A 25,101-nucleotide genomic window follows, 5' to 3' on the forward strand; every position below is an offset into this window, starting at 1 on the left:
ACTTCTGGTATTATCTGATATCTTGAGTTTGGAGGATGTATTATCTGACTTAAAGGTCGCTCGAGCAAAGGCTGCTCATCACTAAATGCTAGTGTGTGCATATATTTCTTCGTGCATTGCGTGGGGCCATGGGCCTTCTATGGATGCGAGTTCTGTAAATCACTTGAAGGGAGACAGAAAGGCTAGGCCCTATCTTCTGCAGGCGGAATATGTTTACCTTTTTCATTAAGCAGGAATGCGTTTCTGTGGAGCAGGGCAGATAACTGTAAGCAAAATACTGTCTTGGGAGGCTGGGCTGGGCACCTCTCGGCTGAGCAGGAAGTATGTGAGAGGTCAGGGATACATAACTAAACTGCAGTTTTCAGAGTGTCAGGAGGCATGGAGCCTGAATTCGGGTCCTGGCTCAGCTGAGCCACAAAACAAGTTCATCTCGACTTTTAAACGTGCACCATGTAATTGCATTGGCAACATAGGCCTCAGTGCAGAATTAACGTTTCTTTCATGGAGGGCCTCGTAACTGACATGCTAACATTGGACGGAAATGCAGAGGCATTATTATTACAGGCATGAGAAGGAAATTGCATGGTGACATGGACATACATGGGGTATATGTACATACATAGGGTGCATGTAGGGGACACACTGGCCACGTAAAATTTCTATTTCCTCAGAGCGGATCGAGGCCTGGCTCTGCGGCCTCTGGTTCTTCCGCCCGGACGGGCTGCCTCTGAATCCCCGGCCCGGACTGGCCACGACGTCTTGGAGCGAGCAGCCGGGGACTGCGAGCTTACAGCTTGGTGCCCGTTACAGGGGAGCGACCTCACACTCAGGCCGGCGGCGGAGCTCGCGGACGCCCCGCGAGGGGCCGCGGACGAGGACTGGGCCGCTGCGGAGGGCCGGCGCCCACTACTCGAGGCCGGCACTTTGGGGCCTATCCGGGACGGGCGCCCTGCCGCGATTCACGATCTCCCTGCGCCTCCGAACCCAGTGCCAGAGGCGGCGGAATTGGCTCGGCTGGGGCCCTGTGACTGGTGGAGCGTAGAGACTGTGTGGGGTCCCCATTTTTGCTCAGTGGGACCCCGGGGACCGGTGCGGCCTCAACATCACGTTGCACCGAGGCCGGCTTATGCCGGGGCAGCAGCGATCTACGGGCTTCCTGATGTGAGGAGGGGGCCCTTCCTGACGGACCTGGAGCGTGCACCCAAGTATTAACCGGCGGCTGGAGCCGACAAAGCCACTGGGGAAGAGCGGAGACTCTCTGGCCCACGACGCAACCTGCCAGGTCCGGTACTGCATTCTTCTCGGTCCCGGAGGCCGCAGAGTGGTGGCCTGCAGGGGTCGGCCCCCGGGGAAGATTCTCGTCATCCTGGTTTGGAGTGCTGGTGCGCGGAACCTCCTGCTCATCACTTGCTGGTGCGTGGGGGTCCCGATCTCCTGGGTTGACACAGAGGGCCCCCAAGGTTAACACAGGGCCCGTGAAGGGTCGGACATTGGGTGAGCAACCGCTGATGGAGGTTTGGATCGACATACGCCTGGCAGAGGGCCGGACTGGCATTTGTGCCTGGCCTTCTTCAAGGAAGTCCTGATCCTGCCGCTGAACTACCCGGAGGGAGGACCGGAGGCCGCGACCGGCAGTATCGGCCTGTGGTCTCCCCGTGGGCCCCTTACCCGAGGTTGATGCCCCTATCTGAGGATTGGCGTGGTTGACAGTGGAGGCCGGGATCTGCAGCCCGGCGGTCCTACGCCCCTGGGCCCTTAATGAGGCGGCTGACGGCGGGGCCTTGGATTCCAGGCTTCAGAACTGAGTGCGCCTGAGTAAGTACCCGCCACGAGACTCCAGCTTCAGGGACAAGGGGGTGCAGGCGGTGCTGCAGAGGCGTGTCCGCGGACGCCTGATCTTCAGCCAAGGCATGCACCGTTGTAGGGGGTGTTCTGGCTGGATATTCCTGTAACCGGGTGGGCCTCCAGTCTATCAACATGACGACCAGACCCCATAAGGGCAAACCCGGCAAGGATGGAGTGCCGAAGGGTCCGCCGCTGGCGTCGTCCCCTGGGACCTGCAAATCGCCCACACGAGGAGAAGATGATGTGCCTGCCACCAAGGCCTTTATGGCTGAGCTCTTTACGGCCATCAAGGAAGACATCGCGGAGTTCCACTCCCAGCTGGCGTCGGACCTGCGTGAGGTGAGGAGAGACATGGACGGCATAGGAGAACGGGTGGCGACTTTGGAGGGACATGACCTGGGGCTGGCGGGAGATGTGCACCAGCTCCAGCAGGATGTGCTTAGGCTAACGGAGCAGAATCTGGATCTCCAGGCCTATGCCGAGGACTTAGAAAACAGGTCACGCCGCAACAACATCAGAATCCGGGCGGTGCCCTGGGAAGGAGAGGGGGGGGACCTGCGAGGCTATGTGGAAGCCCTCTTCCTACAGATTTTGGCAGAAGAAGATCTCAAGGAGATTCATATGGACAGGGTCCACGGGGTAGGTTTGCCGCGGGGCCAGAGAGCGCCACCCCCTGATATATTGGTCTGTGTCCACGACTTCCAGCTGAAGGAGCGTATACTCAGGAAGAGACGAGGAATTAATCCTCTGCGATTTCGAGACCACCGTCCTCAGCTATTTCAAGACCTGGCTGCTTCGACCCTGCAGAAGCGAAGAGACTTCCGACCAGTGACCGCATTTCTACGAGATCAGAATGTGGCCTACTCCTGGGGCCACCCCTTTCGTCTCCTCTTTCGTTGGCAAAGCAGACTATCCTTATCGGCGGCCAGGGATCTCCTTGGCCTACATGACACAACCACGACCCCCAGGGAAGGAGGCTCCCCATCAAGACGTCGATCATGCTCCCTGGCCTGGCAGAGAGTGGGTCAGTCTGCAGCGGCGGGGGGGCCGGACCTGTCGGTTCGCCTGCACGAGAGAGGAGCGGCGGTTGCCTCAGTTGCACAGGTAACAGAGTCGGCACTGACTGGCAGCTCATCAGTGGCATGAGGCCCCGGGACGGAGCTTCGTGGAAGCCGGAGGGACACATTTCTATCAGGTACCACGAGTGACCTATGTACTCTCTGGTGAGACACCCCAGCCCTGAGTTTTGGGCGGACACTGCCTGGTTTCATAACCCTCGACCCTTACGGTCATTATCAAAGGCCCCTTTTGCGGGGGCCTTCCATTGTTTTATGTTGCATTGCCTATTCAGGCATGAGTTTTCTAAAGGTTTGGGGGGAGCAGGGGATGGGAGAGGGGGTGGGGGAGGGGGTGGGAGGGTAGTGGTGGTAGCAGGGGGACATGTATGAAGGACTTGTTGTGGATGGAATGCGTCAGGTGTGCTGCACTGGGGGACCTGGAGGGAGGGATGGGGATGGGGGTTGGTCATTGCCAGTCGTGGAGTATTCTTGGGTCTGTGCTATCATGCAATGCTTACACTTATGGAGGAGAGGAGGATGGAGGGTGGCGGGTCTGATCGGGGCTGGGAATTACGAGGCAGCTGGCATGAGTCCACTTGTTGAGCGAGGTCGGTTACATAATCCATGATGACGCTCACTTTGGGAACATGGAATGGGAAAGGTTTGAACTCCCCCCAGAAACGCCAGAAGGTCTGGAAATATATAATTGACCATCAGCTAGATGGGGTTGGCCTTCAGGAAACTCACTTGGCCAGATCGGACGAATCGCGCCTTAAACACAAACAATTTCCCCTTATTTATAGGTCCTCAGCACCCACAAAGCATACTGGAGTGGCACTTATGTTCCACTCGGTCCTGCATTTCCAACCCATGGGAGTCAGTAGCGATAAAGAGGGCCGCTGGCTTGCGGTTAGGGGCATGCTGCGGGGTCGATTGTGCACTTTTTTGGTCCTCTATGCCCCCAATGTGGGCCAGAATGGTTTTATTCAGGGACTGCTGCATACCGTGTTGGACTTTGTAGAGGGTCCTTTGATTGTGATGGGAGACTTTAATCTAGTTCGGAATAAGGACTTGAATTGCTCTCACCACCAAAGATCAGAGGCTGGCTTATTCTCCGCTGAAACGCAAAAAACGATAGACGACATGGGGCTTATAGATGGGTGGCGCGTTCTTTACCCACAATCTAGGGATTACACTTTTTTTTCCCATGTTCACCGCTTTTATTCCCGCCTGGACCACATTTTTCTTAGTCAGTCTCTACAGGGGTCCCTGCAGGAAGCCAAGATATTCCCTTTATCGGTCAGCGATCATAGTTTGCTCGCTATCTGCCTTTACTGGGAAGCGGGGGATAATACTCAGCGTAAGTGGTACTTTCCGGCCTCCCTGAACCGGGATGAACCCCTTTTGTAAGAACCTACGGAAGGCTATTCGCAAATTTTTCGACTCTAACGACACCGGTGATACATCTGTCTTTATCACTTGGGACGCCTTCAAGGGGTCTATTCGCAGCACCTGTTTGGCTCTTAACGCTGCCCTCAATCGGCTGCGACGAAGGGACAGAGAGGGGTTGGAGGAAGAGCTCCTCGCTCTTGAACAGGAACACAAACGGAACCCCACCAGGCAGACCCTGAGACAACTGACAGCTGTCAGGGACAAGCTTAGGGCCCACTACAATAATAGAGCGGAATACATTCTGCTGAAGCTACGGCGCCTCTCCTACTCGCGGGGGAATAAAGTTGGGAAACATCTGGCCCAACAGCTCCGTGATAAACGAGAGAAGGAATATATCGGCGGAATTCGGGATGCGGCTGGAGCCCTGACTCACCAAGATGGGGCCAAGGCTGGCCTCTTTGGTGACTTCTATGCAGCGTTATACACGGGGGAGGCTCTAGACCGCGGAGCACAGAAGGACTACCTAAGCACGCTCCCGCTTCCCCAAGTGTCGGCAGCGTGGAATGAGCTCCTCACTGCCCCCTTCACCAAGGAAGAGGTGCTGGCGGCCATCAAGGCCCTGAAGCCCCATAAGGCCCCTGGAGCGGACGGTTATACGGTAATTTTTTATAAAACCTTTGCCTCTGATCTCAGTGACTTTTTGGTCCGCCTATTTAACACCATGGCGGAGGAGGGGATGACTTCTAGCTCTATGGCCGAAGCTATCATATCGATCATTCCCAAGCTGGGGAAGGACCTGTCGAAATGCTCCTCGTACAGACCGATAGCCCTGCTCAAGCTGGACGCTAAGTTATATTCATCCATCATCGCACATAGGCTCAATGACTTAATGCTGGCCCTTATTCACCCCGACCAATCCGGTTTTATTAAGGGATGTCAGACCCACGACAACACCAGAAGGGTGATCCACCTGATCGAGAAGGTCGACAGGTTTAAAATCCCAGCAGTCCTGGTGGGACTTGATGCCGAGGAGGCCTTTGACCGGGCAGATTGGGGGTTCCTGTTTCAGACCTTGACGGCGTTCGGCTTCGCAGATATATTTTTGACGATGCTTCGAGCGAACTATAGCAGCCCCCGATCTAGGGTGGCGGTCAACGGTCCTCTATCAGCCTTCTTCTCGCACTCCCGGGGCACCAGACAGGGCTGCCCCCTGTCCCCCCTTTTTTTTGCCCTGAGTATTGAACCGTTGGCTCTGGCGGTGAGAGAGGACCTGAATATTGGGTGACTGCCCTTCACAGAGGAACAGCACAAGATTACTTTATTCGCCGATGACGTCCTCCTCTCTATCTCAGATCTCTTCCTTATGTCCAAGAGGCTTTATCACGCTTTGAGGTGGTGGCGGGTTTCAAGATCAACTATGATAAGTCCTACGTCCTTAATCTAACACTCTAACCGGCGGAGATGACTCGCCTCCGGCCGCTCACGCCCCTGTCCTGGGCCCGATCCTCTATTCAGTACCTGGGGATTCACTTGATTCCTACATTCAAGAGGCTTTACTCTGCCAACTTTCCTCCGTTGCTGGCAAAAATTCAGGTTGACTTAGCCCGAGGGAAACCGATGTTCATATCGTGGTTGAGTAGAATCCACGCGGTCAAAATGTCTTTCCTCCCTAAGCTTCTATATCTCTTTCAGGCGCTCCCCATTGTACCCGAAGGAGACTTCTTCCGACGTATTAAAACGTTGATGCTGCGGTTTATTTGGCAAGGGGGCCGTGCTCGGTTCTCCTTGGCTATGTTGCTCCGTCCGAGGAGGGAGGGGGGGGGGTAAGCTTGCCCGATATGCAGTTATACTATAAGGCAGCACAACTCCGAGTGTTGGTGGAATGGTCCCAGCCTATGTCGGAGAAACACTGGCTACATATGGATAGGAGTGTGGCGGGGAGAACGATCTGGGACTTAGTCTGGAAACCCAAATGCGACAGACCTAAAAATGCCTACATTAGTACCCCCACTAGCACTACCCTAAAGGTCTGGGACTCTGTCTCTAGTGACGAGCGGTGGACGACTTTCCCTTCTCCCTTTACGCCGATACATTTTAATCCGGCCTTCCCGCCAGCGACACGTGAGGGTCCCTTTGATGCCTGGAGAGAAGAGGGCTGCCTAGCACTCACGCACTTATTCCACGGCTCTGCGCCACTTACTTTTCACAACTGAACGCGGGACTATGGGATCCAACTGACCGAGCGTTACCACCATGCCAAGCTCCTCCACTGGGCGCTGTCCCCTACGGTAAAAGACGCAGCTACTAGACCGCCCACTCCCTTCGAGGCCTTCCTCTCTAAAACCTCCGCCATGCGGGGTGTCATTTCGTTCATCTACAGCCTCCTTCTTTCGATGGCCAGAGCCCCCCGCCCACGCTATATGGGCTTGTGGGAAGAGTTACTCAGCCGCGATATATCTGACGCGGAGTGGTCCAGCTTGTGGGGCGACATAGCCAAGCATAACCACTCGGTGGAGCTCCGTAAGGCGCACCTCAAAACAATGATGGACTGGTACCTTTATCCGGCTAAATTGCGACAGATATTTCCTGGCTCCTCTGATAGGTGTTGGAGGGGGTGCGGCCTGCTGGGAGACTTTCGTCACATTTGGTGGGACTGCCCCGTTATTCGTCCCTATTGGGAAGAGATCATGTCCCATATCAAAGAGATGTTAGGATATCCGGTCTCGGACTCGATGGCTCATATTCTGCTGGGACTTCGAGACCCGGATCTCACTCTTTAGACCAGAGCGGACAAAAAGATCCTATGGCTGTGTGTGGGAGCGGCCAAGCTAACCCTGGCCGCGGCCTGGAAGAAGAAGGAAGCCCCTGCATTTTCTTTATGGCATGCAAGGTTGTGGAAACTGTTGAGTATGGAAAGAATGGCTGACATCTTCTTGGATGATTTTAAGAACTTTGCATTCCGCTGGGGGCCTCTAGTTCAGTTCCTCTCCAAGGGTCTCCCCTCAGCAGTTTGTCCACCCAGCGTACGAGCTCTCCATCTATTTCAAGTGTGAATGTTGGTCCTTCGGATGATTATTTATGTGCGGACATTGCTACCACCACTGGGAGAGGGGGGAGTGTTATGGGGTTGGGAAGGGTTTTTTTTTATTTTTTTTTATTCTTGTTCTTGTGACATCCCGACAGCTATTGGGGCAGCGCTCTAGCCACCAGAGGTTGCGGGCCCGCTGGGTGCCACTGATTTATGCCCTTGCAATGCCACCTCTCCTCCCGTGACCAGGCTCTAGTCGCTTACCTGAAGGAGACATGGCCCTTGCTAAGCTTCCAATGCACCTTTTAGCTATGGCCTTCTTACGGACTAGGTCCATGTTACCTCCCTTGGGCTATGTGTTTATATCGCCTGCCGTTATAGCTGGCCCCTGCGTGGGAAGTTGTGTGGGATTGTCGCATGTCTTTCATTTTTGTTATCAAAAATTTAATAAAAAATCCTTTGACAAAAAAAAAAGACAAAGCGGGCTCATGAAGCACTGGTACAGTTAGCACAAAGGTATGAGGTGGATCTGACCAAGATGAAATTGATGCAGGGAAGCCGCAGATTGAATTATACGGATCAAGAATTAGAGGAAAAGCGAACAACAGGATTAAAGGCACAAATTAGAGATTTGATCATAGCAATGCAACCATGGAGAGAATTAGACAAATGGGAAGAAAGGTGGTCGAAAAAGAAAAGTGCCAAGAAAGTGATAGGAGATACTCCGCCTCCAGGTGGAGGGATGGGAGCATCAGAAAATTTCCCTCTGTGAGAAGTACAGAATGGGGGGTATGTGCATGTGCCATGGAGCATGGGTGATTTGGCAGCATTCACTAATGATTTTCCTCGGCTGAGGGAGAAATCTGCTGACTGGTATAAACAAATTGATAGTTTGTTAAGATTTCAAAGGTGTTATGGATTGATTTGAATACCTTGTTTGATATTGTGGTTCCAGGTGATTTATGGACGGCATGTAATGTTGCAGTTGATTGGCCTGCTGCGGAACTGGCTAGAGATGCTGTGACTAATGGTCGTTCGGCTGAGGTAATGAAGAAATATGACAAGTGATTACGTGGTTGCAGTCTAAAGTGGCCTCGCAGACTGTTGATTGGCTTAAAATTGATCGTACTACTCAAGATCCTAAAGAATCGGTACATGACTGTTATAAGAGACTTTTAGTGGCATTTAAACAACATAGTGGATTGGATACCGTTGAGCCAAAAGATATGGGACAGTTTGTTTTGAAGTTTGTATTAGGATTGAGATCTGATATCAGTTTGATGATACAACACCACTTGATATGTTGGCAGAATAAATCTGTGGGCGAAATTTTGCGATATGCAAAACACTGCCGTGAACAGGTAGAGGCAGCACACAAGAAAACAAAGAAAAAATGGATGTTGGTACAGTTGAGGAATGCTGAAAGGCCTGACTGGGTGCATGGGGTTGGAGGAGCGATGGGTCGAGGAAGAAGAAGTGGTAGAGAAATGAACCAACAGACTGTGTCTCAACCTGGATAGGGCAGAGGAAGGGGTGCAGATGCCGGTATGGAAGCTGAGTGGATAGCAAATCAAAAACGTGTCACAGCTTGTCACTATCGTCACAAAATCGGGCATTGGAAGTGCGAGTGTAGATTGAAGCCAGCAAATCAATTGCAATATGAGGGAGAGGGACAATTGTCCGAAGGTGTGAATACTGTGACAAGACCCAGATCCATATATGGGGGAGGTTGTGAGTCCCAGATGCAGATACCACAGCCTCCAAGAACACCCATGTGTAATCAGACATATCGTCAGATACCTTATTTTGAGATACAAGACAGATTAGATCAAATACAAGGCTCTCATGACTGTGAGACGGGGGTTCAGGGAGAGTGCACTTTTGGTACTGCCTTGGAAGTGGATCAAAGTGGACCGTTTGTAGATGCAGAGGTGAATGGACTTCCTGTTACCTTTTTGTTAGATACTGGAGCTGCACGCTCCACAGAACGAACAGAAGTGGTCTCAAATGTAGCCCTGTCAGGAAAATCGATTCAAGTGGTGGGAGTAACCAATTTGAAAATGACTAACCCGTTAACAAATGAATTACCTGTTAGAATAGGACCCTTCCAGGACAAACACCAATTTGTGGTGTGTGATTCCAGTCCAGTCTGTCTATTGGGATGAGATCTTTTGTGCAGCTAAATTGTACCGTATCTTGCACTCCAAGGGGTGTGGAGTTGCAAACCTATGATGATGACGCTGATTTTAAAATGGCCAATATGTGTTTGTGTGCAGAGCTGTTCGTGGTTCTCACAATAGAAGACCTACCACATGACTTGAGAGATTCAGTTACTCCGAAGGTGTGGGATTTTCACAGGTGAGGAGATAGGTTTGATTTGAGGAGTTGAACCTTTTAAGATACAGGTCAAACCAAATGCTGAATTCCCACGAACCCCGCAGTATAAATTGACTCCAGAAACTGTGGCTGGAATACGGCATGTAATCGAGTCCATGATTGCACAAGGCATTCTGATGGGTCTTCAGTGTGTCATCGGTTATTGCCGCTTGGCTCCTTGAGGGGTTGGGAGGGATGCCTTGGTCTTTGCATGGCTCCCTCCTGCCCTGCCTCTTACTGGCTTCCGCGGGATGGAGGCTTGAGTCTTCTGTGCTGGTCATCGGCCTGTGGGGGCAGACTTCCTGCGGGCTCATTGCTGGTCACTGTGTTGAGACAGCCCCTTATGCATGGGCTAATTGACTTGGCGCATGCGCTAGGGGCATGCCAATGGCCGGCCAGAAGCGTTTTGTTTAATGGTTATGCTTTTTAGGCGTCCTAGCTTGCAGTAGTGGATTATTCTGGCATTTGGTTGTGGCAAAGATGGAGGAAGGTGCTGAGTTGCCTTCTACTCATGCTGGTGAGTCTTCTGGGTTGGCTATAATCCAACAGATGATTAATACTGCTGTGGCTGCCGCTTTGCGTGACAGGGAGTCTGTTCCTCCCTCTAAGAAGGCTAAATGTGATCCTGGTCACTCCCAGGTCTCTGATGGGGAGGAGGATGTAGAACTTAAGGGTTGTTTTGTGCAGGTTCAGATCTTAGGGTGTTCATCAACACATTTGCTTCAACCTGTTGTTTACGGAGTCTGATGTTATTGTGGAAGACACAGATTTCTTTTCACAGTATCAAAAGAAGGAGCCGGAGTAGTTGCCTCTCCACTCCTCTGTCTTGAAGGTGTTGGAGACAGAATGGAAGGATGTGGATAACTTTCCCAGGTTTCTGGCCAAAAGATATCCATTGCAGGACTTTGCAGTTAAGTTTCCAGCCTCTGTTAAGGTGGATTGTTTGCTGGCTGGCATATCCCCTCAGGTGCTATTATTTATGAGGATGCTCCCCCGGCAGATCCGGTTGATTGGTGGATGCAGCAGTGAAATACACTTTTTCCGCTGCCAATTTTTCCTTTAGGGCTGCTATCTATTCCTCCTATGCCATCCAGTCTTTGCTGAAAGACTTCCAATCGTTGGCTGAGTTGTTGGACCAGGGCGAGGATATTTCTCCCACTCTCGCACTGATGGAACAGCAGGTGCATCTGCTTTCTGACATTTCCTTTGATTCTTTGGGGGCAGTGTCTTCTACTGCTGGGTCCTCAGAGGCAGCTCGTCGCCAGTTGGGGTTGCGCTCTTAGAAGGCTGATGCTGCGCAAAAGGGTTTGCTCATGAAAATCCCTTTTTCTGGAGTTAAGCTGTTTGGTGCGCCCTTGGAAGATATGGTCAAGAAGTCTGCGGAGGATCGTAAGCTGTTGGCTCTGGAGAGAGAAAGGCGTTCACAATTTTTTGGGGATTGTAGGGCCTTTGGTCCTGGTCGTCAAGGACGTGTTCCTCAGCCCTTTCGTGGAAGGGAGCTTGGCGAGGTGCTCCTTCCTCTAACAAATCCCGGTTCCCTGCCAACTCTTCCTCCTCTTCTGCTCCCTCAAGTCATGACTGGGTTGCTCCAGGAGTCGGTCATGCGGGGGTTCGGCTGTTCCTCCTTTTGGACAGCTTGAGCTGAACTGTGCCGGAACAATGGGTTCTTCAGGTGGTGTTGGAAGATTTTCACCTTGGGTTCATCCAGACTCCCCCAGACTGTTTTTTGGGTCACTCCTTGCCCCAGGGACTCTCTGAAGAAGGTGGCTCTGTTGGAAGGCGTCCATTGTCGTGTGGAAAAGGGCACTGTCATTCAGGTACCCGTGGATCAGCAGGGGCTGGGAGTGTATTCTATTCTCTTCATGGCCGAGAAACCCACAGGGGACCTCAGACCAGTGTTGGATCTGAAGTGGTTAAATTGGTTCATTCCTCTCATAAAGTTCAAGATGGTGTCCTTGCAGGTGATCCTCCATCTGATCACTCAGGGGGATTTTCTGGCTTCCATCAACCTGTAGGATGCTTATCTCCATGTCTTGGTCCATCTGGACTCTCAGAAGTTTCACCAATTCTGTGTTATGGGTCACCATTTTCAGTTCAAGGTATTACCCTTTGGCCTATGTTCCTCCCCCGGGTCTTTACTGAAGTTCTGGCCCCTCTGATGGGTCATTTTCATGGGAGGGGGATTAGGATCTTTTCTTACCTGGATGATTTGTTGATTTCTGCTTCTTCTTTTTCTAAGGCGGACCTCCATGTCCAGGAGTTTTTCCAGGTCCTGGAGGGTCACAGATTTCTGGTGAAAGGGAAGAAGCCCTGATTGGTTCCTTCTCAGGATCTGACGTACATTGGGGCACACTATTGGACTCAGTTGGGGTTGGTATTCCTGTTGTTCCTGCCTCCTGCACGAAAACTGACTCTGATGTCAGAGATTAGGTTACTGTTGTCAGGGACTTGTCCTCCTTTGAGACTGTGGTTGAGGGTCCTGAGTCTGGTGTCCGCCTCGCTGTTGGTGGTTCTGTGGGCTCGTCTTCATTTGTATCCTGTGGTGAACCATGTTTTGTCTTGTTGGCACCCCTGTGCTCAGGATTTCAATCAGGGTGTTCCTGTGTCAAACCAGGTGAGGGAGGATCTAGGTTGGTGGTTGAATGACGATCATCTGTCCAGGGGTCGTCCGTTTCTGATTGTTGCCTCTCAAGTGGTCACAATGGATGCCAGCCGGTTGGGCTGGGGTGCTACTCTGGACGATTCTTCAATGTAGGGCGAGTGGCTGCAGGCTCTGATGTCTTGTTCCTCAAATTACAGGGAACTGAAGGATGTTCAGGTCTGGACGGACAACCAGGTGGTCATGTCATACATCAATCATCAGGGGAATTGTAGAGCTCGTTCCCTCAGTTGCCCCAGTCGCCTGAATTGTTATTGGGCAGAGTTGAACTTGGCGACCCTGTCAGTGATTTATCTCCTGGGACGGGAGAATGTAGTGGCAGACTGTCTGAGCAGGGTCTTTCCCTCCATGGGGTCTTTGTCTCTGACCCGGTTGATGTTCCTGACATTACAGAGGAAGTTTGGGTGTCCGATGGTGGACTTGTTTGCTTCTCCGGACAATGCCAAGATCTGTTGTTTCTGCATGATTATGCCTTGTCCTGAAGCGTGGAAAGTGGGTGCGATGGCCTTCCTGTGGCAGAGGGGCCTTTTGTATGCATTTCTGTTGATTCCCCTGATTCTGGCTGTGTTACAGAAGATCAAGAAGGAGAGGGCGTTGGTTCTTCTGGTAGTCCCGCTGCCTGTGGTTTCCGCTCTTGAAGTTGGCGGTGCGTCCAGGTTAGCCATTACCATTCGATCCGTATCCCTGATGGGCCCTCTGGTTCCTCTTCCAGGTCCATGGGTCTGTAGGCTTGGCTCTTGAAAGGGCTCCACTGATCCGGAGTGGTTGTTCTGTGGAGGTTGCAGGTCTTATCCAGCAGTCCAGGTGCCTCTCGACTTTGAAGTCTTATGCTAAGCATTGAGTCAACTTTGCTAGTTGGTGTCTCTGCCATGGTTGGTCTGTTGAGACTTTGGATCCTGCTCGGGTGCTGGATTTTTTTAAAGGAAGTTTTTGATTTGGGCTTGGCCCTTTCTCCCCTCAGTGCTCAGTGGGCTGCTATTCAGGCTTTTAATGGTCTCCCTTTTGGGTCTGTGGAGCCCTTGGTGGCTCGTATTTTCAAATCTCTGCTTTTTCAGCATCCTCGTCCGATGTGGTCTCCTCCCCGTGGGACCTTAGGTTGGTGTTGAGGGCCTTGCAAGGGGTTCACTTTGAGCGTTTGGAGTCCGTGGACTTGGAGTTTTTGACGCTCAAGGTGGTTTTTTTGGTGGCTAATGCCTTTGCCAGACGTGTTGGGGAGTTGGCGGCTTTCCTGCGGTCTGCTCCTTTTTGGTGGATTTTGGAGGCTAGAGTGGTCTTAAGGGCTCATCCTACTTTTGCCCCGAAGGTGGACTCTTTCTCTCATTGTTCTGCAGAGGTGGTTCTCCCTGTATTCTTTCCTGCTCCTTCATCAGAGGAGGAATCTCTGTTGCAGCTTTTGGATATTAAGCGTGCTTTGGTGATTTATTTGTCTCGCACGGCTTCCTTTTGTAAGGTGGGCAATTTGTTTGTCACTTTTGGTCAGGCTTGGCAGGGCCGTCTCTTTCCACTCTCAGTCACTGGGTTAAGAAGGCTATCCTTTTGGCGTATGATGTCCAGTCTGTGGTTCCCTCTCATCCTATTCTGGGGTGTTCCACTCGATCTGTGGCTGTTTCTTGGGCCGTCTTTAAGGGTATTTTCATGGAGGATATTTGCAGAGCAGCCACTTGGTCTTCTCCTCATACCATCATGTCTCATTGCCTGCTTGAGATTGGGGGTGGGGCTTCTGTTGCCTTTGCCTCTTCGGTCCTGGACTCTGTGGTTTCTTGAGATGTGTGTCTCTCTTCATTGTTATCAATAAGGTTTGTTTCATATTGCCTTCCATGTGTGGGCTGTGTTTCCTTTCCATGAAGCCGATATTGCTTAGGTGTCAGCTCACTGGTAATTACTGTGGCGAGGAAGCCGGACGAGGAGGTAAGGCCCCGGTTACTTACCAGTAATATTCATTACTCCGAGTCCTAGTCTTCCTCGCCACAGTATAGTGTGGAAAAAGGTAGGGCTAGGACCTTTCTCGAGATTTGCCCGGCGCTAACCGCCCTTGTACCATTTAAATTTACCAAGCAATGAGGCAGGCGCCGGAGACCAGAAGGCAGGAAACAGAAGTTTTATTCCGACGGAGCAGAACACATCAGATCAGACAACAAGGTATCGTCTCGAGGTGCTCTAACAGCCTCTCGGAGGCCTGGCCTCTTATACACTGGTTTATGGCATGTGACCTTTCTTTATTACAATCAGAACATTGTGACATAAAGAAAAAGACATCCCCGTAATCCTCGTGTCAATCCCACCCCCATATACCTCCACAATAGAGGTCCTCAACCTGCTGATAAGAGGAGGGGGTCATCACGCAGCTGAGTGTTCCGTCGAGTCTTAGGATGTGTGCGCCTGATCATATCACAGGGGGTGGGGAGGCCTGGATCAATAGAGGGTCCTTTGAAGGAGAGCGGCCTCATACAATAAGGGGCAGTAAATGATATCTGCCGGCTTAGGCGATGGCCTCAGACCTGTGTGGACAGCTGGACACGGGGGAAGGGGTCATCAAAGGAGTGGTATTCATGCCGCGTGGATAATCGAGCGTGGAGGGAAGGTTTATTAACAGAGGGGCATTCATGGGAGGAGAGGAGATGCTGGTCAGGCGCAGGCGTGACTCCCAAGGACAGGGTCATGCAGAAGGGTTATGCTCATGAGGGGGAGGGAGGGGGAGCCAGGGTGCGCGGAGGATGCTTGCTGGGTCAGAGGGGCGCGCTGGTGATCGAGTGTGGACAAGGAGACCATGATACCTAAAATGGCTGTTGTGCATGTTGTACGTGGGTGACAAGCTGGCGCAGATGATGTTTAGCTCGCAAACTAAAATTCCACAGTCCTCCCTTTTAACATGTCTCGCCAACTTGTCAGTTTGGATTTATCCCCATAAGGCCACGTATTTCTACTTCATAGAGGGGGCTCATGTGCTCATTTCGGAAGTCCAAAGTCTTTGGGCACATACAGTTAGAAACAAGGCCGCACAAAGGTGGCAGACATTGGATACCTAAGCAACACCCACATAATATCACAACAGGTATCAGCACGACGGAAAACAACTTCCAACCCCAGTTCTTCAAAGCGTCCCAAAACCAGCTCCCAAGCGACCATCCTTCCTGTTCTTGGTGAACCTCTGAGGAAAGTCTGTGGAGGTGTTCAATGGCTTTGTAGACTGAAGGCGAGTTGTCTGGCACGTAGGTGCAGCAGCTGGATCCGATGATGCGGCATGCTCCTCCTCGGTCGGCTAGGACCACGTCTAGGACAAGACGATTTTGAAGAGTCACAAGGCGGACCGCCTGAAGCTCCGCAGTGTTGTTGGCGAGGATGCCAGCCGTGATGTTTATCGTTGTTTCTACTGCCTGGGTCAGGTGTCGGATAGCACGGCTGTTTGCCATTGGGCCCCACAGGGGAACAAGTCCCTTTGCTGCATCCAGGAACTGTGCTCCGGTGGAGTCGGCTTGTCCAATGTTGTCTGCACGCCTCTGCCGGTGGTGGTTGGCAGGGGCTACATATGTGGGTGGAAGAACGAAGGCAATGTAACAGATACCCTTCCAACCTTTCGGGAGCCAGGTGTAAGCTTTGGTGCCACACACAAAGTACATGTTTGGAGAGGCGACAAAAGAAGGGGGGTCAACTGAGTCCAGTGTTCTGGTGATTCGGCAGGAACTGTGACCCACCAGCTGCGTTCCCTGGCCTTCGAGGCACACAAGGCCAGTGACATTGATAACAGACAGAGCCACAGTCAGGGTGGCGGTAGTTTGTTTTTGCAGATGAGAGAAGGTGGTTCTGGCTGGATTGTGGAGCACCTGTACTTCGACTCGTTCTTTGGCTGGAATGTCTTTAAGGAAGGTGGCGCCTGCGAGCGCAGGACACAGGGCAGCAGGGGTCTTTCCGGTTTTGTTCAGCCAGAACCCAGAGTAGAAGTGTGACACTGTCCGGCTGGAGGTGGCGTTGTCCTTGTGGCTCTCTTGCATGAGTATCAACCAGGCGAGGCAAGAGCCGTGAACTGAGAAAGGTGAAGGGATGAAGGGGATGGAGTGTCCAGTGGCATGCGGGAGCAACCCGCAGATCCAACAGTTCGTAGCATTTGCAGCAAGGTTGTGTTGGTGCAACAGTTGCACGAAGGAATTGTTCCAGAATTCCCTGCGCCTTTCTCGGAGCTGAGGCGACAGAGAGATTAGGTGATGCTCTTTCAGGGGTGTTGGCTGTGCAGTAGGTAGCAATGCCTCATGAGCCGGTGTGCTTTCCTCCAGAATCCAGAAGGAGGTCATGAGGAGGAGGCAGAAGAGGAAGACAATGAAGAGTGCGATTGTCTTTGATTTGTGCAAGTTGTCAGTTTTTGGATTTCTATACTGGGTATTTCCTGTTGCTTCCATCATCTTCTTATCTGGCGCTTCCATCACCTTCAAGGGGCTCGGTAGTGGGCAGAACCACAGACTTCGTTTAGCTTCTCTCCCGGTAACCCTTAATTGTGCTTAGGTCACCGTTCTGAGATTCAACTTAGTCCGTGGCCTACTTAGCCGAAACTCCCTCCTTTCGGCGCAGGAAATACCCTTCTCTGGATGGCACAGTGGGATCAGAGAATTTTGCAAGTTCGAGTGCCTCAGTATCGGGATAACAGTCCAATATCGGTCGGTCTTTGCTCAGGAGCTCTTCTTGGGTGTTGACGTTTTCTGTCGTGGCCAGGTTCACAGAGACCTTCCGGCAATGATGTGCGTGGAGCCAGTGCTTCTTCCCCTCCACTCGAAGCGCCGTTCGGGTGGTAATCAGCACTTGCCAGGGGCCCGTCCACCGCTGTTCCAGACTCTTGGTCCGCTGGAAATTTCGTATCAACACGAAATCTCCCGGTTGGATGTCATGGCCGGGGCCCCTGGAAGCATCGGGGATGGCCTGCTGCACCTGTTGATGAATGACAGACAATGTTTTAGTTAACTTGCACAAATAATCAGATAGTAGGACGTCTGGGACGTCATGAATGGAGGTCGGTTTGGGAGCAGTCCAGAGATTCATCGGTCGCCCAAACATGACCTCGTAGGGGGTCAAATGGTGCTTGGTGGGAGTGGAGCGCATCGATAACAAGGCCAGTGGGAGGGCATCCGGCCAGTTAAGTCCAGTGGTGGCCACTATTTTTGACAATTTCAGCTTCAGTGTGGCATTATGGCGTTCCACTAGACCGGCGGATTGGGGGTGGAAGACCGCATGAAACCTTTGCTTCACCCCCAACCCCTTTAGGATTAGTTGGATAACCTCAGCTATGAAGTGGGGGCCATTGTCGCTCCATAAAATTCGACAAAGGCCATAGCGAGGGAAGAATTCTTTCAGTAGTACTTTGGCAGTAGTCATGGCAGTGTTGTCACGGGTTGGATAGGCCTCTACCCATTTGCTGAAGGCACATACGATGACTAGTACATACTTCAGGTTTTGGCATCTCTCTAGTTGGATGTAGTCCATCTGAAGGACCTCAAAGGGGTGATTGGGGGTCCCAAACCCTCCCCGGGGTACCACAGTTCCTTTCCCGGGGTTGTGTTGCAGACAGATGAGGCACTGCTGAACTAGGCGTCTGGCTGAGTCAGGGATTTTGTCGTTGTGCCAGACTTTGGAAATGAGTTCGATCATGGGTGCAGATCCTATGTGTGCGGGGGAGTGTGCCATTGTCAGTATGGGGATCAGGTATGAGTCGGGTAGCAACCATCTGTTTGCATCTTTTGTTCGCCAGCAGCCCTCTTCGTCCTTCAAACCCACCCCTGCCCACTTAGTCAGTTCGTGAGGGGTGCTGGCCGACTGGATGTCTCTGATCATTTCCCTTGCGTCAGTCCATCTCTCTGCTTGTGACCTGGTCACATACATGCGTGTTGCCGTCCTATTCTCAGCTGTGGTTCGTGCAGTGATGTCGGCCAATGCATTCCCTTGTCCGACTAAGTCTGTTACCCTTTTGTGTGCCTGACATTTGATCACCGCTAATCGTTTGGGGAGGAGAACTGCTTCAATCAGAGCGGAAACTAGATCTCCGTGGAGGATTGGGGTGCCGTGGGACGTCAGGAATCCCCTCTCCCTCCACAGGAGCCCAAAATGGTGGGCCACTCCGAAGGCATACTGGCTGTCCGTATATACGTTCGCGGTGGTCCCTGCGGCTATGATGCATGCTCGGGTGAGGGCTATCAGCTCTGCTGCCTGGGCAGATCGTTGTGTGATGCAGGCTGTCTCAACTACTGTTCGGGCTGTCGTTACTGCATAGGCAGCTGAAGTGGTGCCATCTGGGAGTTTGATGCATGAGCCGTCTACCCATAGCTCTCCATCGGGGTCAGGAAAAGCAGTGTCTCGGAGGTCAACCCTACTCCTAGTCTGTTCGTCTGTGAGGGTCACACAGTCGTGTATGGGAGGCACGTCGGGGTCATTTTCAGGCAGGGGTAACAATGTGGCAGGATTCAAAGTCGTGCATCTCTTTAGTGTGATGTGGGGTGCAAGCAGAGTCAACTCGTACCCTGTCAGTCGTGCGCTAGTCAGGTGTTGGGTCTTTGTCTGGTTCAAAAGGGTGTCGACTGCATGGGGTACTAATACTGTGAGGGAGTTGGAAAGTACGATTCCCTCGCTCTGACGGATAGAGACAGCAGCGGCAGCTACTGCTCGAAGGCAGGCAGGCAAAGCTCTGGCTACAGGATCAAGAGTGGCGGAGAAGTAGGCACAAGGGCGCTGCTTAGGACCAATCGATTGAGTTAGGACAGACAATGCGCATCCCTCCCTTTCGTGGGTGAAGAGGGAGAAGGGTTTGGAGTAATCCGGCGTTCCGAGGACGGGTGCTGAGCAGAGTGCATCCCGTAATTCCTTAAAGGAGGCTTGACACTCAGTGGTCCAAGGAAGCGGGAAGGGGACATCTTTGGTCAACAGGGCAAGTAGTGGTTTCACAATGAGGCTGTAATTAGGTAACCACTGTCTGCAAAAAGAGGTTAGGCCAACCAAAGAGCGGACCTGCTTTTGTGTTTTTGGGATGGGGGTGTCTAGGATGGTTTGGATTCGGTCGGGTGTAAGTTTCCTCCCTTCTTTGGACAGAAGATGGCCTAGGTAAGTCACTTGTGGCTGGCAGAACTGTAACTTCTTTTTGGAGACTTTATGGCCATTTTCTGCAAGAAAGTGTAGGAGTTGGACGGTGGCTGTCGTTGCAAGCGGGGTGGTGTCGGCCGCCAAAAGGATATCATCGACATATTGGATCAACACCACTCCCTCTGGTAGCTGGAAGGCATCCAGCTGTCTTTTGAGGGCCTGGCTGTAAATGCTGGGACTTTCAGTGTACCCCTGGGGAGCTCTACAAAATCGGTACGAGCGGGATTTTAAAGTGAAGCCGAAGAGATAACGGCTGTCTGGATGAATGGGGATAGAGAAAAACGCGTTCTTAAGGTCGATAACAGTGAAGGTGGTGGCAGTGGACGGGATGAGGGTCAGAATGGTGGTGATATCGGAGACTACAGGATATTGGGGTACAACCACTTTGTTAATCTCTCGCAAGTCGATGATGAAGCGGTACGCTTTCTCATCTCCTTCACCTTGCTTTTTAACAATAGGTAGGATTGGGCTGTTGCAGACGTTGCTAACCACCTCTTCAACCACTCCTGCATCTACCAGAGACTGAATGATCGCTACCAGTGCCTTCTCACCCTCTGGCGATATCCGATATTGTGGGAGTTTCGGGAGCATAGCGTCCTGTCGTACAGTTATGTGAATAGGATCAATCATCATTCGCCCCACATCAGAGTCATTTTTGGCCCACAGGTACGGAGGCAGGGTGTCAAGCAGGGACAGGTCAGCGTCAGTTATGGAGCACATGTGTCGTGGGGGACGGGATCTGGGCATGTCTGGGTTGTCGTACAGGATGACTCGTATTCCATCTGGGGAACACCTAATGGTAGCTCGAAAATGTTTCAGTAAGTCAATGCCCATAATGGCGTCAGGGGAGTTGGAGGAAAGCAGGAATGTCGCGTCAGTGGTGTTGTTTTCCAGGTCAAAGATAATAGGTACGGACAGGGGGTTAGTGGAGGGCGTTCCATCAAAACCTATTGACGTTATGTGTGAGCCAGACAAGGGTGCCCTTGGAATCAGTCGTTTTGATAACACACTACGTGTCGCCCCAGTGTCTACCAAGAATGGAGACTCTGTACCCAGGACCTTAGCGGTGACATAAGGACCTTGCTGGTCAACACAGAGCTCGACTGGATCCCTCCCTTGCCCCTGGCAGTCCTATGCAAAATCGGGGGCATTTTCACCTTCGGATAGCTGATATTGGTTCTGTCGGGGACGGTCAAATGTGTTCAGTCTCCCTGATCTGTCATTGTTGGTGTCGTTGGGGTGCCCTCGTCCCTGTACTCTATTCCTCGGACCACCTGCCACATCCCTGGAATCCCTATTTCTATTCATCTCTAGCAGAACCGGACACTGGGATTTCCAATGGCCGAACCCTTTGCAGAAGGCGCATTGGTCATTGCTAATGTCTCTACGTCCAGTGTGGGGTGCTGGGGTGTGATCTTTAGGAGGTAGATCTCTGGGGGTGGTAGATTGGTAGTTCCCCCTTTGGTGTTCCCGTCCTACCGCTATACCCTGTATCTGGGCTATCATTACCCTTTCCTTTAAATCTTTCTTCTTTTTCTCGGACGCCCTATCATTCTCATTCTTTTGGTGCTCGTAATACTGAGCCATCTGAAGGATAGCTGCGGGTTTGGAGGCCCCCCAACTACTCTCACTCGTCTGCAGTTTTTGGGAGACTTCTTGTGTTAGGCCCTTTACATAATTTTGTACAAACAGGTGCTGTCCGGTTGCGGTGGTCATGTCTTGGCCACTGTAGTCGGAGAACACTGTCTCAAATCGGGAGAAGTATTCTGACACATCTTCCAGCGGTTTCTGTCGACAGGCTGTGACTATCGACCAATCTACCTTTCTTTCTGGGATCAGTGTCTTTAATTTCTGGACTAGTTTGTCTGGGAGTTCCAGTATGTCTTTTACTGGTTTCCTTCCAGGCTCTCTTTGTCCATCTAGTTTACCGAGTTGGTCCCAGGTATGTCCAAACAGATCCGTGTGGTCAGCCTTCCGGATTTGCTTCCACACGTCAGCTGGCAGGCATAACCCAAAGAACAAGTCAATGTCCGCTAAAGTCATTATTGTCGAACCCAAGGCAGTGCCTAATTCGGTATAAAATGCCGTCGGGTTCTTTCTTAAATCGGGCAGTGTTTGTTTGAAGGTTAGGATATCCTGTCGGTCCCATGGTTGGTAAACCCAATTGTACACAACCCTCCCTTTTGCATCTTCATTATTAATATCATCGCTTGTTCCCTTGCCACGTGGCGGGATCCAGTAAGGGGCCGCTTCTCTGATAGGCATCATAGTATTGGCTACTTCTACCGAGGTTGTTTCAGGGACTGTAACCTTGGCTTCTGGTTTTTGTTCCGTGAGGTGGCGGAAGACCTCAAGCATCTGCATGAAGAGCTCCGTCGCCTCACGTTCAGTCCCATCTCCAACATCAATCTTTCTATACAGCGTTGTTAGTTTAGCGGGACCCTTACTTTGATACCTATCTTCATATGCGTTCAGGGTGTAGTAGCTGAATCGCAAGATGAAATGCCGTCTGTGGCTGTCGGCATGTGAATTATATACGCTCATTGTATAATCTTCGCTCTCCCTTCGTTCTACTAATGTCTTTGCTATTTTGTCGATCCCATCCCGCTCATCTTTGCTCAACCTATTTAGTCTGGCTGGTGATTGTTTGCTAGCCTCAGGATCGCCTGACGAAGTTGTTAATGTGGCTGGTGCAGAGGCCGTGAGGGCTGGTGCACTAGCGCTAGGGTCACTTTCACTCACACTCGGGGTTTGCAGGCTTTGTTGGCTGGGAGCATATGGAGGGGGCATGTAAATGATTGGGGGACCTAGCAGTAACTCATCGTTTGCCCGTTGTTTGGAGGGCAATTCAGGGTAGAGCGCAGAGGGGGTCCTAACAGGACATTGGCCTGTCGATCCTGATTCTTGGTTTTGTGTAGCTTCCTTTCTTTCTTTTATTTCCTCTTCTAGTTGCTTTGCGGCCAGGTGGGCTGCCTTTCGTAATTCTTTCCCTATTTTTGCTTCTTCTCTTTTCTTTCGTTGTTCCATTTCTTTGCGCCACATACCGATACTGTCGAGCATAGTGGGCGTGGTCTTATTCTTCTGGAGCGCTATTTCTAATGTTTTTATTTTATTTTCATTAAAGGAACCTATCAGTGGCCACTGACTTTCAGGGTTCTTTTTTGTATATTTATGCCATAGTTTAGTGTAAGCTATAGCGACTAGTCCATACTTAGTGAACATGTCCTTATTAGGGGTGCCCTCCAGTGGAGCTGGATGGTTCATCTCTAATAAGCGGTCCGGGCTAAACAGGCTACCAACCAGTGGGGAGAAGATAGGCATGACGGATTACAACGGGGACAAAAGTCTGCACTACCTATCTTATCACGGCGGGCAAAGACTAGACAGAATATTTCTATTCTCCGTTGTTTGCCGGCGGTGAATACCTCAAACGAACCAATACCGAACAATCGGTCAATCAAAACAATCAGTGGGGAGAATAAGTGGGCACGAAAAGTTATCGTTACCTACTCTTTCTCTCCCTGCAAAGAGAGACCTTGTTCTTCCCTGTTTGCAGAAAAAGAATCTCCAGACAATAATCCACGAACGATAGTTCGGGAAACAGTGGGGGAGGAAGATAGGCACGACGGATTACAACGGGGACAAAAGTCTGCGTTACCTATCCTTCACTGTTTGCAAAGAGAGAGCCTGTTGTTTTCTCCGTTTGCAGACAGCGAATCTCCAGAGGTTTCAACAAAGCGTAATACTAGTATTATCCAAACAAAACAATCTTTTCTCAATTCGTCGTGTTTACACGACCTTACCCGGACCGCATGGACGGTTTCCTGTCCTCTGGATCCAGCGCCCGATCGTCCTCTCTCCTTCGTGATGCCCGTGGCACTCCTGATGGTTCCCAGTCAGGACCGTAGATCACTCGAGAGAGGTCTGTTCAGAACTAGTGAAGGTCGGATGATCGGCTGTCAGACGAGGGTCTATCGGACACGAGCTCTTCCCGATCGTTGCAGTCGTTCACTCTGTCGTCGGGACCTCTCCCACTGGATCCACGTGTCGCTGATGGGCCCCACGCTTTGGGACGCCAATTGTGGAAAAAGGTAGGGCTAGGACCTTTCTCGAGATTTGCCCGGCGCTAACCGCCCTTGTACCATTTAAATTTACCAAGCAATGAGGCAGGCGCCGGAGACCAGAAGGCAGGAAACAGAAGTTTTATTCCGACGGAGCAGAACACATCAGATCAGACAACAAGGTATCGTCTCGAGGTGCTCTAACAGCCTCTCGGAGGCCTGGCCTCTTATACACTGGTTTATGGCATGTGACCTTTCTTTATTACAATCAGAACATTGTGACATAAAGAAAAAGACATCCCCGTAATCCTCGTGTCAATCCCACCCCCATATACCTCCACAATAGAGGTCCTCAACCTGCTGATAAGAGGAGGGGGTCATCACGCAGCTGAGTGTTCCGTCGAGTCTTAGGATGTGTGCGCCTGATCATATCACAGGGGGTGGGGAGGCCTGGATCAATAGAGGGTCCTTTGAAGGAGAGCGGCCTCATACAATAAGGGGCAGTAAATGATATCTGCCGGCTTAGGCGATGGCCTCAGACCTGTGTGGACAGCTGGACACGGGGGAAGGGGTCATCAAAGGAGTGGTATTCATGCCGCGTGGATAATCGAGCGTGGAGGGAAGGTTTATTAACAGAGGGGCATTCATGGGAGGAGAGGAGATGCTGGTCAGGCGCAGGCGTGACTCCCAAGGACAGGGTCATGCAGAAGGGTTATGCTCATGAGGGGGAGGGAGGGGGAGCCAGGGTGCGCGGAGGATGCTTGCTGGGTCAGAGGGGCGCGCTGGTGATCGAGTGTGGACAAGGAGACCATGATACCTAAAATGGCTGTTGTGCATGTTGTACGTGGGTGACAAGCTGGCGCAGATGATGTTTAGCTCGCAAACTAAAATTCCACAATAGTTTCCTTTCCCTCCCGGCCCTCTGTTGTGGCTTCACGTCTAATGCTTTGTTTACAGGTCGTGCTCTGACTTTTGTGTCTGTTTATGTGATTGGTTGTTGCCACTGGGGACCATATTGGAGGGATAGGGAGACTAGAATGTAACTTTTTACTTGGAGTTTCTGTAGTAGCAGAATTCTCACTGGATTACTGTGGCGAGGAAGACTAGGACTCAGATAATAAAGATTACCGGTAAGTAACCGCGGCATTCTCGTGGAGTGCTTAAAACAAAAGATAAAAGTAGTTCCCTAATAGTAAGAAGTGGAAGGGTACAAGTAAATTGGTAGGGAGCCAGGGAAGGAACATACACCATATGGGCAAGACAAGACTTTAAATACGAAGCCAGCAAATTAGAGTGACAGTAAAGTCATCCAATGATGAGCAATGGGCAGGCTGCAGGCCACTCAGTGTTTTTTTTATCAGCCCGCAAAATGTCTTTCTTAATCAGACAGCTTGTGCTGTTTGGTAAGCTTAATGTAAAAGTAGTGCAGCTCTAGCGTGAGTGAAAGTTGGCTGGTCAGTGTTAACACCTATGTGCACAAGTGGGTGGCTGGGGCAGAGTTTTAAATGGCAATAGTCAATGTTAACCACTGGCCATACTTAAAAACGGACTTTAAATGGGTTCTTAACA

Source organism: Lissotriton vulgaris, chromosome 1_1 (genome assembly GCF_964263255.1).
Source record: "Lissotriton vulgaris chromosome 1_1, aLisVul1.2, whole genome shotgun sequence".
Taxonomy (NCBI): domain Eukaryota; kingdom Metazoa; phylum Chordata; class Amphibia; order Caudata; family Salamandridae; genus Lissotriton; species Lissotriton vulgaris.